At 39.2% G+C, this 13,319-nt stretch overlaps 1 protein-coding gene across 1 annotated transcript in view; it reads right to left on the reverse strand.

The window, feature by feature from the left end:
* NLGN1 (neuroligin 1) overlaps positions 1-12,809 on the reverse strand; it is a 386,535-nt gene extending 373,726 nt beyond the window's left edge. Inside the window, exon 1 of the mRNA XM_054074820.1 lies at positions 12,506-12,809. The gene's annotated coding sequence lies outside the window, so the exon portion shown is untranslated. The remainder of the gene's footprint in view (positions 1-12,505) is intronic.
* Between the last annotated feature and the right edge of the window lie 510 nt (positions 12,810-13,319).

A 13,319-nucleotide genomic window follows, 5' to 3' on the forward strand; every position in this document is an offset into this window, starting at 1 on the left:
ACACTGTTGGTGCAAGAAGGTTCAGTAGAGAACTAGATGAATAACTTAGTGTACAATTTTCCTTGAGATCTTTTTAAAGGGAAGCAATGAAAGAGGTTTCTTTACAGAAACCCTCCTGACAGGGGTGTAAAATTTTTCCTTAGAGTGTCATTATTTAGCAGAGAAGGTAACACTGTCAGAGCTACTGAAAAGTGATCCAAAGACCACTGACACCAATGAGAAATTTTCCGTGGATTTCAAGGGGCTTGGGGCTAAGCCTCAGTTGAGCTAAATCGCACTACCTGGTTTTGGTTGTAGCTGTATAGAATGATTCCCAGTTCTGTTTAAATTAGGGTAAACCAGCAAGAAACAAATCATAACCTCCTTAGATATTTTCCCCTAGACAACCCAAAACCCAGTTTATCACAGTATATTTTCACCAATGTGCATCAGTTTACAATTACGTAGGTTGGACTTCATGTACTATTCTGTTGCCCAGTTATTCCTCTTTGATTTTTTCATAAACCTTCAGGTTTTAATATATTGCCCTGCACAGAGAAGTGAGATAGTGCAGATTCATTTTGTCTTAGTAATAAATAATTTCCTTCAAGAAGCAAACAACAGCTACTGTTTTCTGAACACTTCACTGAGAGCAGGTTGTTGGATAAATAGCCTCACTTAGAAAACATATTTGCAAAAACCTTTGAGAAAGTGCAATGTGTATGACAGTTTCAAATGGTGCTTTAAGAACACTGTACTGGACCTGACACAAAACCGAATACTTTTTATAGGAACTTCCAATCTAGATGTCCTTCAAGCAACCAGCTAAATCATAATGAATTGTTCATTTGGGTCTGGGTTTCAAAACAAAAAGAAAGTAAAAACTGAAATCAAACACATTCAAAACACCCTAAGCAGTGTCTCACAACTGTTCCGTGTTGTTTGGTTCACTTCTGACAACCTTTTAGGATCTAAATTTGCAAACAGACTGAAAGAATATGTTTGAAAGACCTAATAGCAAAATTAGCAGCTTACAGGTTACAATTCACTTTTTGCAGACTGTCAAAGACTACATCTTTGTTTTGTTTGAAAGTGGGAAAACTTTAGTTCTTGAAATGCAATAGAAAGATTGAAAGGTAATGAAACGCGCAGTTCGTCCATTACCAATGTTAAGGCTTCTACATTTTCCAGGAACGCGGAAGGTTGTATTGACACACGAACAACTTTCTAGGAGATTTGGGAAAGAAAGAGAACCAGATGGGCGATTCAACTTATGCCTGAGCTCAGTTTGTTGCTCTGGCTGAGTTTTTCTATGTGAGTTCACTTAAGGACTTCATTACCTGAGTTCAACATTTAGATGTCTCTAAGAACCGAATATCTCTTTCCACGTGCATCACCTGAACCTCTATCCACCTGTTTCAGCCAGTAAAAACAAATTTTCGAGAAACATAGGGAAAACATTGTTGAAACAAACTTCTCTTCTGTACGTTCTCAAAGAAGGAACTTGAAAACTAACTTAGTTTAGCATTTAAATCTGGCAGCACAACTTGTAAAATATTGAACTATAGAAGAATTTTATTAGATGTAGTCCAAATGTGAAATTGGGAAGCATGTACGTTCACTCAGGCACTAGCAGCAAACAAACTGGGCTTTTCTCATCTCTCTTATCAAGTAAAAGAAAGTCAGAACGCTCTACGAGTACTGAAATTTCTCTGCGGTTCCTCCTCCGACAAAGTCTCAGCTAAACTCAATTTCTAATTTTTGCTTTGAAATACCTAACTGTACATATATACGTGTATATACCCTCTAGAAATGCATGTATATACATACACATTCTCTCTACGTACACCCCTGTGGGTAGGTACCTACCTTGGAAATCTCTTAAGCAGACAGACTGAATACACTTAAATTGCTACAGCCTAATAACTTTGAAGCTCCACATGAACTGATTTTAGTACTATTACACGGTCTTATCAGCAAAGTCCTTGTCTAAAGAAAGGATTTGTGTGTGTGTGTGTGTTTCTGCACACGCATGCCTGTAAATAAGTGTATTTTACTAGAGTGGTAGTAGAACACACAAATCTAGTTTAAAAATTATCTTCACTGTACAGAGATCGCTTTTATGGTGCTAAGGTTAAGGAAAGAAAGAATATCTTATGAAGAAGGGGCTGGACTAGGACTTCAGAGGCTCAGGTTCAAATTCCTCACTCTGCCAGAGGCTGCTTTTGTGACTCTTGACAACTTTCAGCTAAGAAAAGTCATCTTTTGTTCAAAGGGCAATATTTCCTTTCTCTCCTCTTTTGTCAATGATAGCACATGGATTACAAATGCTTAACACTAGCGCTTGGGAGATGGTTTGGGGAAGGCGTTATTCACTGGGGTTTTTTTAACTGTGGGTAAATGCAGCATCTTGCACAGCTCAGACCTGGTTTGACTTTGCAACTTATGAACTTCATTGGCACAAGACATATAATTATACCGCAAATATTAAGTCCAGAATCACAATATCACTCCCATTTCAGTTCTTAGTAATCTAAAAAGAATATATATTAATGCCATATAACATATGGCATTACTAGGAGGAAAAAAAGTAGGCTGAGGTAGTTGAGGAAACGAATAATTACCCTTATCTGTATTCCTACCAAGTATCCCACTGTACCAACTGAGAATACCAATTTAAGGGTCCAATACATAAATATAAAATGTATTTACATTATTACAGCAAGTAGAGGAACCAAAGTTACAGTTGTAATTGAAGATCATAATTTATTTTTATAATATCTACTTTGTAAGCTTCGAAATATTTTTATGGCAACAATCTAGAAAAAAATGGCTAGATTAGAATTTGAATGTGATAAATTAAGAGTATTCAGTGTTAAGAAAAATGTTAGATCTGGTCAAGAGATCAACACACTAAACAGTTTCAATTTTAAAATATTATTTTTCATGCGTGGACAGTGTTCAACAGGTTATCATATTTTTTCCTGCCATTTTGTCTCCTTTTTGTTGTTTTTTCCCAGTCTTTCAGCTGTTACACAGCCAAGAGTTGGACAAGTGGCTCCCTCTGCTGCTGACACCAATACTGCTCTCTAGGTTTTGCAGATCTTGCTCTCTGTATTTCAGTTTAGGACCCGATTATGGAACCTCAGCATTATGCAAGACTGGATTTTGTAGTCTGTAAAATAATCTGATATTTTACCTTTGGTTTATTTAAGCACTGAAATTGTCTTCAGAGACAGAGTTCTGAAAGCACCACAGTACTCAACATGGTATCATCACACAGCATCTTATTGACAGATAACCAAAGATAAGATTGAGTTTCTTGCTAGCACACAAACAATTCCCACTGTTTTGATTAAAGAGGCGCTTGCATTTTTTAAATATCAAATATTTTCCGAATAAACGTGGGGCTGCAAAGTCACAGCTCAAGTACATTATCAGCCAAATGTCAAGTAGCTTGTTTCACTAACACCAAGCACAACTTTTTGGTTAAGATTACAATTATTATTTATTATTCTTAGTGTGTACACATTTTCTAGTTCTAGACGAAGTTTCACATACTGTTTTCTGAAACTACTGCACTGTAGTAGCGTATTTACACCTTCTCTGAATTCCTGATGGTTTACCTAACCCCCATATAAATTATTAGAGTAGTAAAAGAGATGCAATAGTTGACATCATGGATGTTTTCCTCACAGTTCTATTATAGCTAAGGGTCCATCGCAAGTTTCAATACATTTTCCTCATTATTCGTAACTATTTTTAAAGTGTGCAAAAATGTTGCATATAAATTTCTAGCTAGGAAGCTGTAACACTCAGGGAAATGTGTTTATATCTAAGGAGAAAATGAAATGTTAAATACATAATTAAAAAGTATTAGAAATATAACTGGATTCTAATTTCTCATCACAAAGGCTGATTTCTTCTACAATTACCATGTGAGTTTATATTAATCTTTTACCTTTTTCTAAAAGAAACAATCATTTTATAAATGGCCAGGGTCATATACGTAGTGGTGCTTCAGTATTTTGAAAGAAACATACTCAAAAACAATTAAATACTGATATTTTACAAAAGCTAAACAGCTTCCAGAGGTCCAACAAGATTTTCCCATGTGAAACCCACCTCATTTTCAAAGTCTGTTACAAAGAGAAGGTTCACAAGAACAGGATCATTCATCGTACTGCCGGTCTCCAAACCAAGAATGGATGGCAGATGAAGAAAGACCTAAGGCTCCTCCATTAATAAGGGGTTTAATATTTTCTTGCCTCATCTACCAGAGACTTTTTACACTCCTCATAACTTTTGAACTATGCAGTGTTATACATAATAATCTGAAGAGGCAGCACTGTATTTTCTCCATCTGCAGCGAGCTTTCCAAGCATTCATTAATCCTCACAGCATCTCAGGGTAGTAGTTCAATTTATGGATGGGAAAACAAAATAGATCGAGTACTGGAACATATTTTAATGTAAACATCAAGCAAAGTCATGAGATTGAAAGTGCCTCCAGTGTTTCTTTCTCGTGGATATGCGGCAGCTAAGACCTTAAACATGGCTTTGCAGGAAAAGTCTGGCACAGTGTAATTGCTGCGTCACAGTCCCGGCAGATGGGTGAAGAGTGAGTATGAGAAAAGCAAAGATCCAACTATCACATTGGCTCTCCGCTCTCTCCGCACCCGAGTCACTGGCAATGAGTCACTGCACACTTATGAACCAGAGAAGGTAAAGGATGGCGGAGGAGGGGAGACAAATGGGAGGGTGGGGAAGTTACTCTCAGATGGATTTAAGAAGACAATGAAAAATGTTGCTAAACAGCCAAAAAGGAAAGCCATGGCACCCTTTTAATATCTTCTCCAGCATTAACATTCAAAATTCGAATCAACATTCAAAACAAGGTTTGTGTTTAGGTAAGTGATCTTGCTCCTAACTACTCCAGCAAACTTACTAAAATACAAAAATGAGTCGACTTTGACCTAAGCAACAATCTGCAAAAACATCAGAGTTGCAAGAGTACAAAATGTCGGTGGTGAATGAAGAACAATGACATCATTAAGTTTTCTGTTTTCCAAAAATTACTGTTCGCTAAATATTAGTTGCAATGAGTGTTCCAAAAGAACAGAAAACCTCAATTCTTTTATTGGACACTTTAAAGTAATATCTACAGTTCAATTTTGTTCAGCCTTTGGTTAGATGCTCACTTGCCAAATGGTTCATCTCTACAGAGGCTAAAACATGCCAAACAGACTAAAAGTCAATCTACATTTTTTAATTTAGATTTTAAAAAAAAAAAAAAACAAGCCAATGAAATAGCAGGGGAAAAGTAGTTTTAACTGTGCATCTCTCATTGGTTCATTAAGGGCACAAAAGTTGACTAAGTCACTGTGTGACTAAAAGAAATGCTATTTCTTCATATATACTAGCTGTGTATACATTTGTTGCACATATTAAGTTCAATAACATTGCTGCAATCTCTATGTATTTTACACTGAAGTTTGATTCAAACCACACAATTTCTTTTTTGTATTTGCACTATCATATAGGATAGGGCATATGTATATGTGTTTATATATGCATGCATATTTTTTAACTAAGTCTATCAAAGATGAGAAAAGTTCTTAAATGATTTGATCTTCCTCTTTTAAAATGTGCCTGCAAATGTTTATTTGAGCACACTGAATTTATTTTTTGATCACTCTGCTTTCACATTGTATTCCAGTTCTTCCACGATTTAAGGTATTTTCACACTGTGAACACACAAACTCAGTGTAACTGTGGTAAATCACAAAATAAGCACTCAGAGTAGAGTAAAGCCTAAATTTCTTAGGACACAAAATGTATACATTTTTTATTTGTACAATACCTTGCACAAACAGGTGATGATTTTGGCTGAACTTTCTGGTTGCCCAAGGAATACAAACAACAATTAATAAAGCCTCAGCACTCAGCTTGTCTAATTCAGTAACGCCTAATTTTCATTTTACTGTAATATAAATTGCTACTTGGTTATGTCTTTCAGTAAAACTTCATCTGCTTTTAATTTTAGTTGTCCAACAAATATGCTTAATTAGTGCCAGGTTTTCCGAGTTCAGGAGATTGAGGGCTTTTTTTTAATATAATAAATATAAAGTCAAATGAGCCAGCAGTGTGCCCAGGTGGCCAAGAAGGCAAATAACATCTTGGCTTATATCAGAAACGGCGTGACCAGCAGGTCCAGGGAGGTGATTCTGCCCCTGTACTCAGCACTGGAGCTTTCGCACCTTGAGTACTGTGTTCAGTTCTGGACCCCTCACTACAAGAAGGATACTGAGGCTCTGGAGTGTGTCCAGAGTAGAGCAATGAAGCAGTGAAGGGGCTGGAGAAAAAGTCTTACGAGGAGTCGCTGAGGGAACTGGGGTTGTTTAGCCTGGAGAAGAGGAGGCTGAGAGGAGACCTCATTGCTCTCTACAACTACCTGAAGGGAGGTTGGAGAGAGGAGGGAGCTGGGCTCTTCTCCCAAGAGGACAGGATAAGGGGGAATGGCCTCAAACTCCATCAGGGGAGGTCAGGTTGGATATCAGAAAAAAATTTTACACAGAAAGGGTCATTGGGCACTGACAGAGGCTGCCCAGGGAGGGGGTGGAGTCCCCATCCCTGGAGGTGTTTAAAAGACAGGTGGATGAGGGGGCATGGTTTAGTGGTTGATAGTTATTGTTGGACTCCATGATCCAGGAGGTCTTTTCCAACCTAGTGATTCTGTGAAATATCTCTCAGCTGGAGGTCATGGTTGACTGAAAATAACAGATGAGACAATTCTGAATAATTGTTGAACAAAAGCAAAGGCTGGAGTAAAATCCCTATAAGTATTTTCCTACTTCCTTAACATGAACTTTCACCATAGTGAGTGTTGGCAGATAATTATACAAACATTTAACAAAATTTCTACTTCAAATTTCTATTTCAAAATACATAATCCCCTGTGCTGCTTTTTGGCAACTGGGATGGAAAGTCTCCCATCCACTTCAGAGGAACAGTACATCCTCCCTCTTTTCCTTCCTCTGAATAATGAAGTTCCCCTCAATCGGAAATGGATCAAATCCTAAACAAACAAATAAGCGCATCTGGTATTTATTTATCCTTGTCCTTGGAAATCTTATGCTAATTACAGTTCTGTTACTAAGGCTCTGGAAAACATCTTATAGTTGGTTTTATATTGTTTTACTGAAATGCAGAAATATAAACTCTTTCTTTCCCCTCTATCTATGAAGTTAGTCCTCTCACAATATATGAAGTTAGTAAGCCAATTAACAATACAGCTGATCATTCCCTTCTGCTTTCTTCTTGCATAATATATAGTCACATTATGAAGTGCCATGTTCTCAGCTTATCAACAACAACAACGAAAACAACTAAAAGTAAAATCCCACTTCTCCGGTGCTTTAACCCTGTTGTAAACCAGTGCAACTCCAATGACATGAACAAAATCAAATGGACTTTGGACTGCATTTTCAAGGTGGCATTTCAGGATTGAACACTTCTACTACTGTTTGCAATGTAGCTTTACAGACAATGAGGCATTTATTATGCTCAATTAGTAGCAATTTATCATCACTACATTCAATTTATCTTCTTTCCTGATAGATGTTTTCCTTCTACCTTCATCCTTCCTACTTTCTATCCCCTTGTCTTTTCTGTCCTCCTTTTCCTACTATGCTTGTGGGTTGTCCACCCTCTTCCTCCACAGGGAAAAGGTGTCTGAACACTTGTCCCAAATACAGTCCCTCTCCTGAAGCACAGAGCTTTTTTCCCTGCTGGGGAAAAAAGGCCACGGTCAAGGATTTGTTCCAAAGTGTACACGTTAATAAAACTACTGCATAACTTCAGTTTGGAAATACACAGTGATGTAGATGCATACTTTGAAACAAAAAAAAAAAAAAAAAAAAAAGAAAGAAAGAAAAACAGACTTCAAACAATTAATTTTTTTTCTGGCTTTGCAAAACATTCTCAAGCACATGAGACTCACGCACAGGTATTGTCTTTTCCTAGAAAGTTGCAGAAATCCACCTAACAGCTGGTATCACAACAATATGGCCATTTCATAACTAAAACTGGTCTCCTGGGAAATATTAATCCTACTTATGACAAAAACATGGTCTTAACCATTTGGATACAAAACAGATTTCTGGCAATTACTCCTCTCTGCCCCATGGACCTCCACAGACAAATGTTCAGACTGTTTGGACTACCAACACTAGGAGCCAAGGAGAAACCTCACTACCCATCAGCAGTAGTAAGCTTTTACCCTGTGCACTGAAAAGCCCTGAAATGAGTGAAAGATCTAGTTTACCAGCTTGTTAAGTGAGCAAATACATGACCTATACAAGACTGCAATTTCAGTCTGGTCCTCTAAAGCAGTGTGAGCTACAGAAACATACTTCATGTTTATTTACGCCAATTTTTTAATCAGTTGGTGATTTCAGCCCAATCTACCTTTGGAACACACAAATTCTTTGAAAATAAGTGAGAAAACAGAAATGAGAAACTGCAAGACTCTGAAAACTTCCCTCAACCTCAACAGAAAACAAAGAAAATCTGCAATATATTACCAGGCACAAGAAACGTGAATAAGATAGAGAGCTCTCATCAGTATTTCAACTATGCAAAAGTTTCACTCTATGAGACTCAAGTCTTTGGGAAAGAAGCTTTCCTTAGTTCTGGCATTTCTAAACAAATATTAATACCTTTTTTAATGGTCATGACTTCAGTGTACTTTACTAAGCTCACCCTGCTGACTGTGGTAAGATTGTAAGAACGTAAAAATAACAGAACTTGGCCACATCTCACATTTGGGTGCTCTGAACCTCCCACTTTTGCATCCTGAGGGGAGATGGAAGTACACAAGTACACATCACAGCGTGGAACTTTCAGCTAGGAAGACACCAGGCTTGAAGGGGTCTGACAACAGGCAGGTACTGCAGCTGCACATAGGGGAGGGCTTATCACCTGCAGATCTCCTGCTCAGACCAGACTGGTGGCCTGGCATCTTCCTAGGCAATAAGTGAGCAGTACGTTCTACATCTTGTATCAATTTACACAATTTGTAAACAGCCACTAACAAAAGCATATAAAAGTAGTTACTCACATCTCTGTTTCTTTCAGTTAAACTTATTTAACTGATGGGTATTGAACATTTTGTTTCTTTAAGTAATCACATACTTTCTTCCTCAGAAACAACGCAACTCTTACGGAATTTTCATGCCCATCTAGTGGCTACAGCCTGGAACTGAGCACCAAAAGCTAAAAAAACCAAGTCTGTTATCTACAGTTGCTACTGAATCGTGCTAAATAATCTCAGATTAGTCACCCACTTTGGCTAATTTTCACATCCGTAAAAATTAGGATATCAATAGCTGCTATTGAAAAGCACTATGAGGTTTTAAGTAAAAGGTGAAATGAGAACAAACGGTAGTATTAGTAACTGTATGGATTTGGGTACCATCAATTAATTTCTTTGAAGTCGGGAAGGCTATATCTCTGATTTTCCATTGCAAAATTACAGCTTACCACCCTGTAGATTGAAATATAGGAGTCCTGTAATACTGGTTACCACCTGAAAAAAACCTCCCAAAGCTAATTTAAGAACAAGAACTAAATAGGAAGTGTATTGTACCTCTACCAGAAATTATGGTTGGAGATTTAATTTGCCATGTGCCTCCATCAGCAATATTCTCTATCCAGTCATGAATCACTATGTTGACCCATGTACTCGAGCATTTACTTGCAACTCACTGCTGCTTAAGGAATTATCATTATTACAGTGTATGAGGGAAACCATGCAGAAATAGGAAAATAAACAAATAAAGAACTTATTCAAGTAACAACCTGTCAGATAGATTATGCTCAAATGCATACATGGTATAAAATATAATGAATAGTAAAAAGGAATATAGACAACCCTTCTAGTGAGTCACCAGTTCAATTTTCTAAATGTTTTTGATGTTGAGGGGAAAGACATTTTAAAAGCTGAAATCCAAGTCTGCCCTCATTAGGCAACTGTTTTTTGGCAAAGAGGGAATGACAGTGGCTGTACTGATGACACAACAGGAAATACTCTTCGACCCTTTCCAGTTTACAGAGATAAACAGCAACCTTTCTAATAGTGACAAATTAACTCTACATAAAAGCTATTGGCACTGAAGTTACCATCTAAATTGTCTGTTTGCACAGTCAAATTCTTATTGAAAACATCTTTAACACATAGATTAGGCCTATGGAAATTTTAGCTTGGATAAGGACGGTAGTATTGAACTCAGCATCTCTGAGATATTTCATGCTAATAAACATTGTTCAGGAGAGCTCAGAGAAAGTGCTAAAATCTACACACATTTCATGAAATAACTTTTTAGATTTGTGTTCCATTAACCTTACTCAAATGCATACTCGGTGGCCACAAGGAATTCAATCTTACCAGATTCTGCATGTGGTTATTTAAAAAAAAAAATCCCATGGTAACAGTTTTTTGAGGGACTCAACATATCTACATAATGCTATTATGTTTGGCAACTAATGGCCCAATTAATCGTATTGTGAACTGAGCCTGCTACCTGTTCAATTGCTGATTAATGTGAATGATTTGTTGGCAACAACAGAGCTCCAGCTGAACATGTAGCAAGCTACGCAGATGTTATATGCACATATAGATGTATGCTACATCACCAGTTGCAGATAGCGCTAAATATCGTCAAAGGCAGTGGAAAGAAAACTCAAGGAAATGTAAACCGTGTGGCTTAACAATTCTCTTCAAACAGTCAAACTTGATTCCTTTCCTCAAAGCATGTTTCCCTCTGTAAGCAGAACACAATATTTTATTCCAGCCTTTTCAGTATATCCTGACTGTAAATAATGGATCAAAAAAATACAATTGTGAATACAGGAGAAGGTGTGAATAAAGCAATGGAAAGGATAGCATGAAAGAGGAGCTTTCCTTACAGCACTGCAGGAACACTGCTATATTCTGCTGAAGAACGAAACTCCACTGCTCCTGCTTCTTTTTAAGAGGATTTAAAAAGCTAATGATAGAATCATCAAGATTACAAAAAAAAAGAAAAAGTTTGCTTCATCTTTTAATCAAAATACGTAATCAAAAGGCTTAAATGATGATTTTCCTGCTTTCAGCCTAAGTCACTGAAGCAGACCATTAAATGGGCCCCCACTTTTGTCAGTGCTGGGGGACGTGTCACTTCCCCAAGCAGGTGTGTTCACGCACTACATTGGCTTCGTAGCCACCTGATCTGTCCCTATATCTCGAGAGGACAGCGGCTGTCTGTCTACAGCTGAGACACAGAAGGAGTTCAGTAAACATGGGACCCATAGCAAGAAAGCCACTTTTTAGTAACGGCACCTTTATTACCAGAAACGTGTTCACAACTGCTAGTGCAATTAATTATTGGGACAGGAAGATACGCAGCAAACGACTAAAAATTGCCTGTACTGGAACACAATTCATTTAGATGATTTATGGAGTTCTTTATTGTTAGCGTCACAAGAGCTTTTTCAAAACAAGAGAAATCATTAAATCCCATAAAACACGGGCTATTGCCGCAGTTAGCTGGTAATTGATATCCTTGCTCGTCCCATTTATATCCCTAAATGGAGCTGATAAAACAAAAATTAGTAAAGCATGCTGATGGAGAGCAAGAGCCTGCAGCATCCCAGAAGGAAGCGAGAGCATCCTCTCCCTTCCCTTCTCTCCAGCCGCCCAGAAGCGAGTGTACACACACACACACATACACACACACTCCCCTCTCGCATCCCGCTGCCTCCAGGAGCGTTTGGAATTCCGCGCAGGTGCTCCCGCAGCCTCCCCGAGCTCGGCTCCCCTTCCCCCGGCCCAGGGCCCTGCTGTGCGGCGGGGGAAGGAGAAACTTTGGGAAGGAGGGAGACACACCGAGGCTCGTGTGTGTGTGTGTGGTGCCCGGCTAAAGCTCCGCAGCAGCAGCGCCCGCGGGAGGGGGACCCCGCTGCTGCCCCCAAACCAACCCCAACGAACAGGGGGTGGCAAAGGGAGGAGAATTCATTCCCTTTTAGAGGGAGAACCTGATTGCTTTCCCCCTCCTTCCCCTGCCCAGTTTTTTCCCCCGGGAGGAGGGCGGGGGGGAAACTATTCCTTTTTATATGCAAATAAAAAAAAAAGCTCTCGTGTTGCAGTTTTCTGTGGGGCTTTTCAGGAATCCTGCGGGGGGGAGGAAAGCGCGAGACAAGAAATAATTTTAAACAGAGGGTTGGTGTTTTTAAACAGTGATCAAATAACAGCCAAAACATGTGCACGGCAAAGAAAACTCCCAAATACAGAGACGGTAGGGAGAAGGGATGTATATTTTAGTGATGAAAAAGCAAGCAGGCGCTTTAGAAAAGACTCGGAAGGACGGGAGAACAGCACCGAAAATGCAAATAAATCAGCCCAGATTCCATGAAAAAAAAAAAATAGAGAAGCTGCTGATAACCCCGAGCAAACGCTGCTGCCTCAAAGATGGAAATAGCTCCCTTACCTTATTACTAATCCTCGCTTGCACCTGCTCTGCTATCATAAATGCTTCGAGGTGTTTAATATGAAGCTAAATTGATGGCTGAATTTAAGAATTTCTTCGCACACCTCATTTACAGATTCAAAAAGAGATTTTTAGGATCATGCTCCTCAATATCCATTAGCTTCCCAAAGAATTCCAATTTTCTTGAAAAAAAAGAAAAGACGCAAAAAAAAAAAAAATACGGTACGCCTGTCTACAAACGGGCACTGTAATAGATCCAAAAAACAGGGAGTGGGGGAATCTGAGAGGTGTCACTACAAACTTGGCAAGCGAAAGGTATCCTCAGCAGGAAGGAGGGAGAGAAATAAAAAAAAAAAAAAAAAATGCAAAATACAGAATTCCCAGAGAGATAGTGAAAGGCGGAAAAAAAAAAAAAAAAGAAAAAAAAAAAAAGAAGAAAAGCAGAGAGGAAGAGACGTATGAAGAGAGCAGAAATGGGCTGGCGGGATCTTTCCCAGCCATCCATCCGTCAGCCAAGTGAGCAGCCGCCTCCCGCTGCGCTCCCTGCGCCCGCGGCAGCGCCCCCGCACGCACCGGCACCGCAGCGCTCCTCTCGCTCACGCACACCCGCAGCCCTCCTCTCCTCTCGCTCACACACACACCCGCAGCCCTCCTCTCCTCTCGCTCACACGCACACCCGCAGCCCTCCTCTCCTCTCGCTCACACACACACCCGCAGCCCTCCTCTCCTCTCGCTCACACGCACACCCGCAGCCCTCCTCTCCTCTCGCTCACACGCACACCCGCAGCCCTCCTCCTCTCTCTCACACATACAC

This window comes from Cuculus canorus, chromosome 9, assembly GCF_017976375.1.
Source record: "Cuculus canorus isolate bCucCan1 chromosome 9, bCucCan1.pri, whole genome shotgun sequence".
NCBI classification, from domain to species: domain Eukaryota; kingdom Metazoa; phylum Chordata; class Aves; order Cuculiformes; family Cuculidae; genus Cuculus; species Cuculus canorus.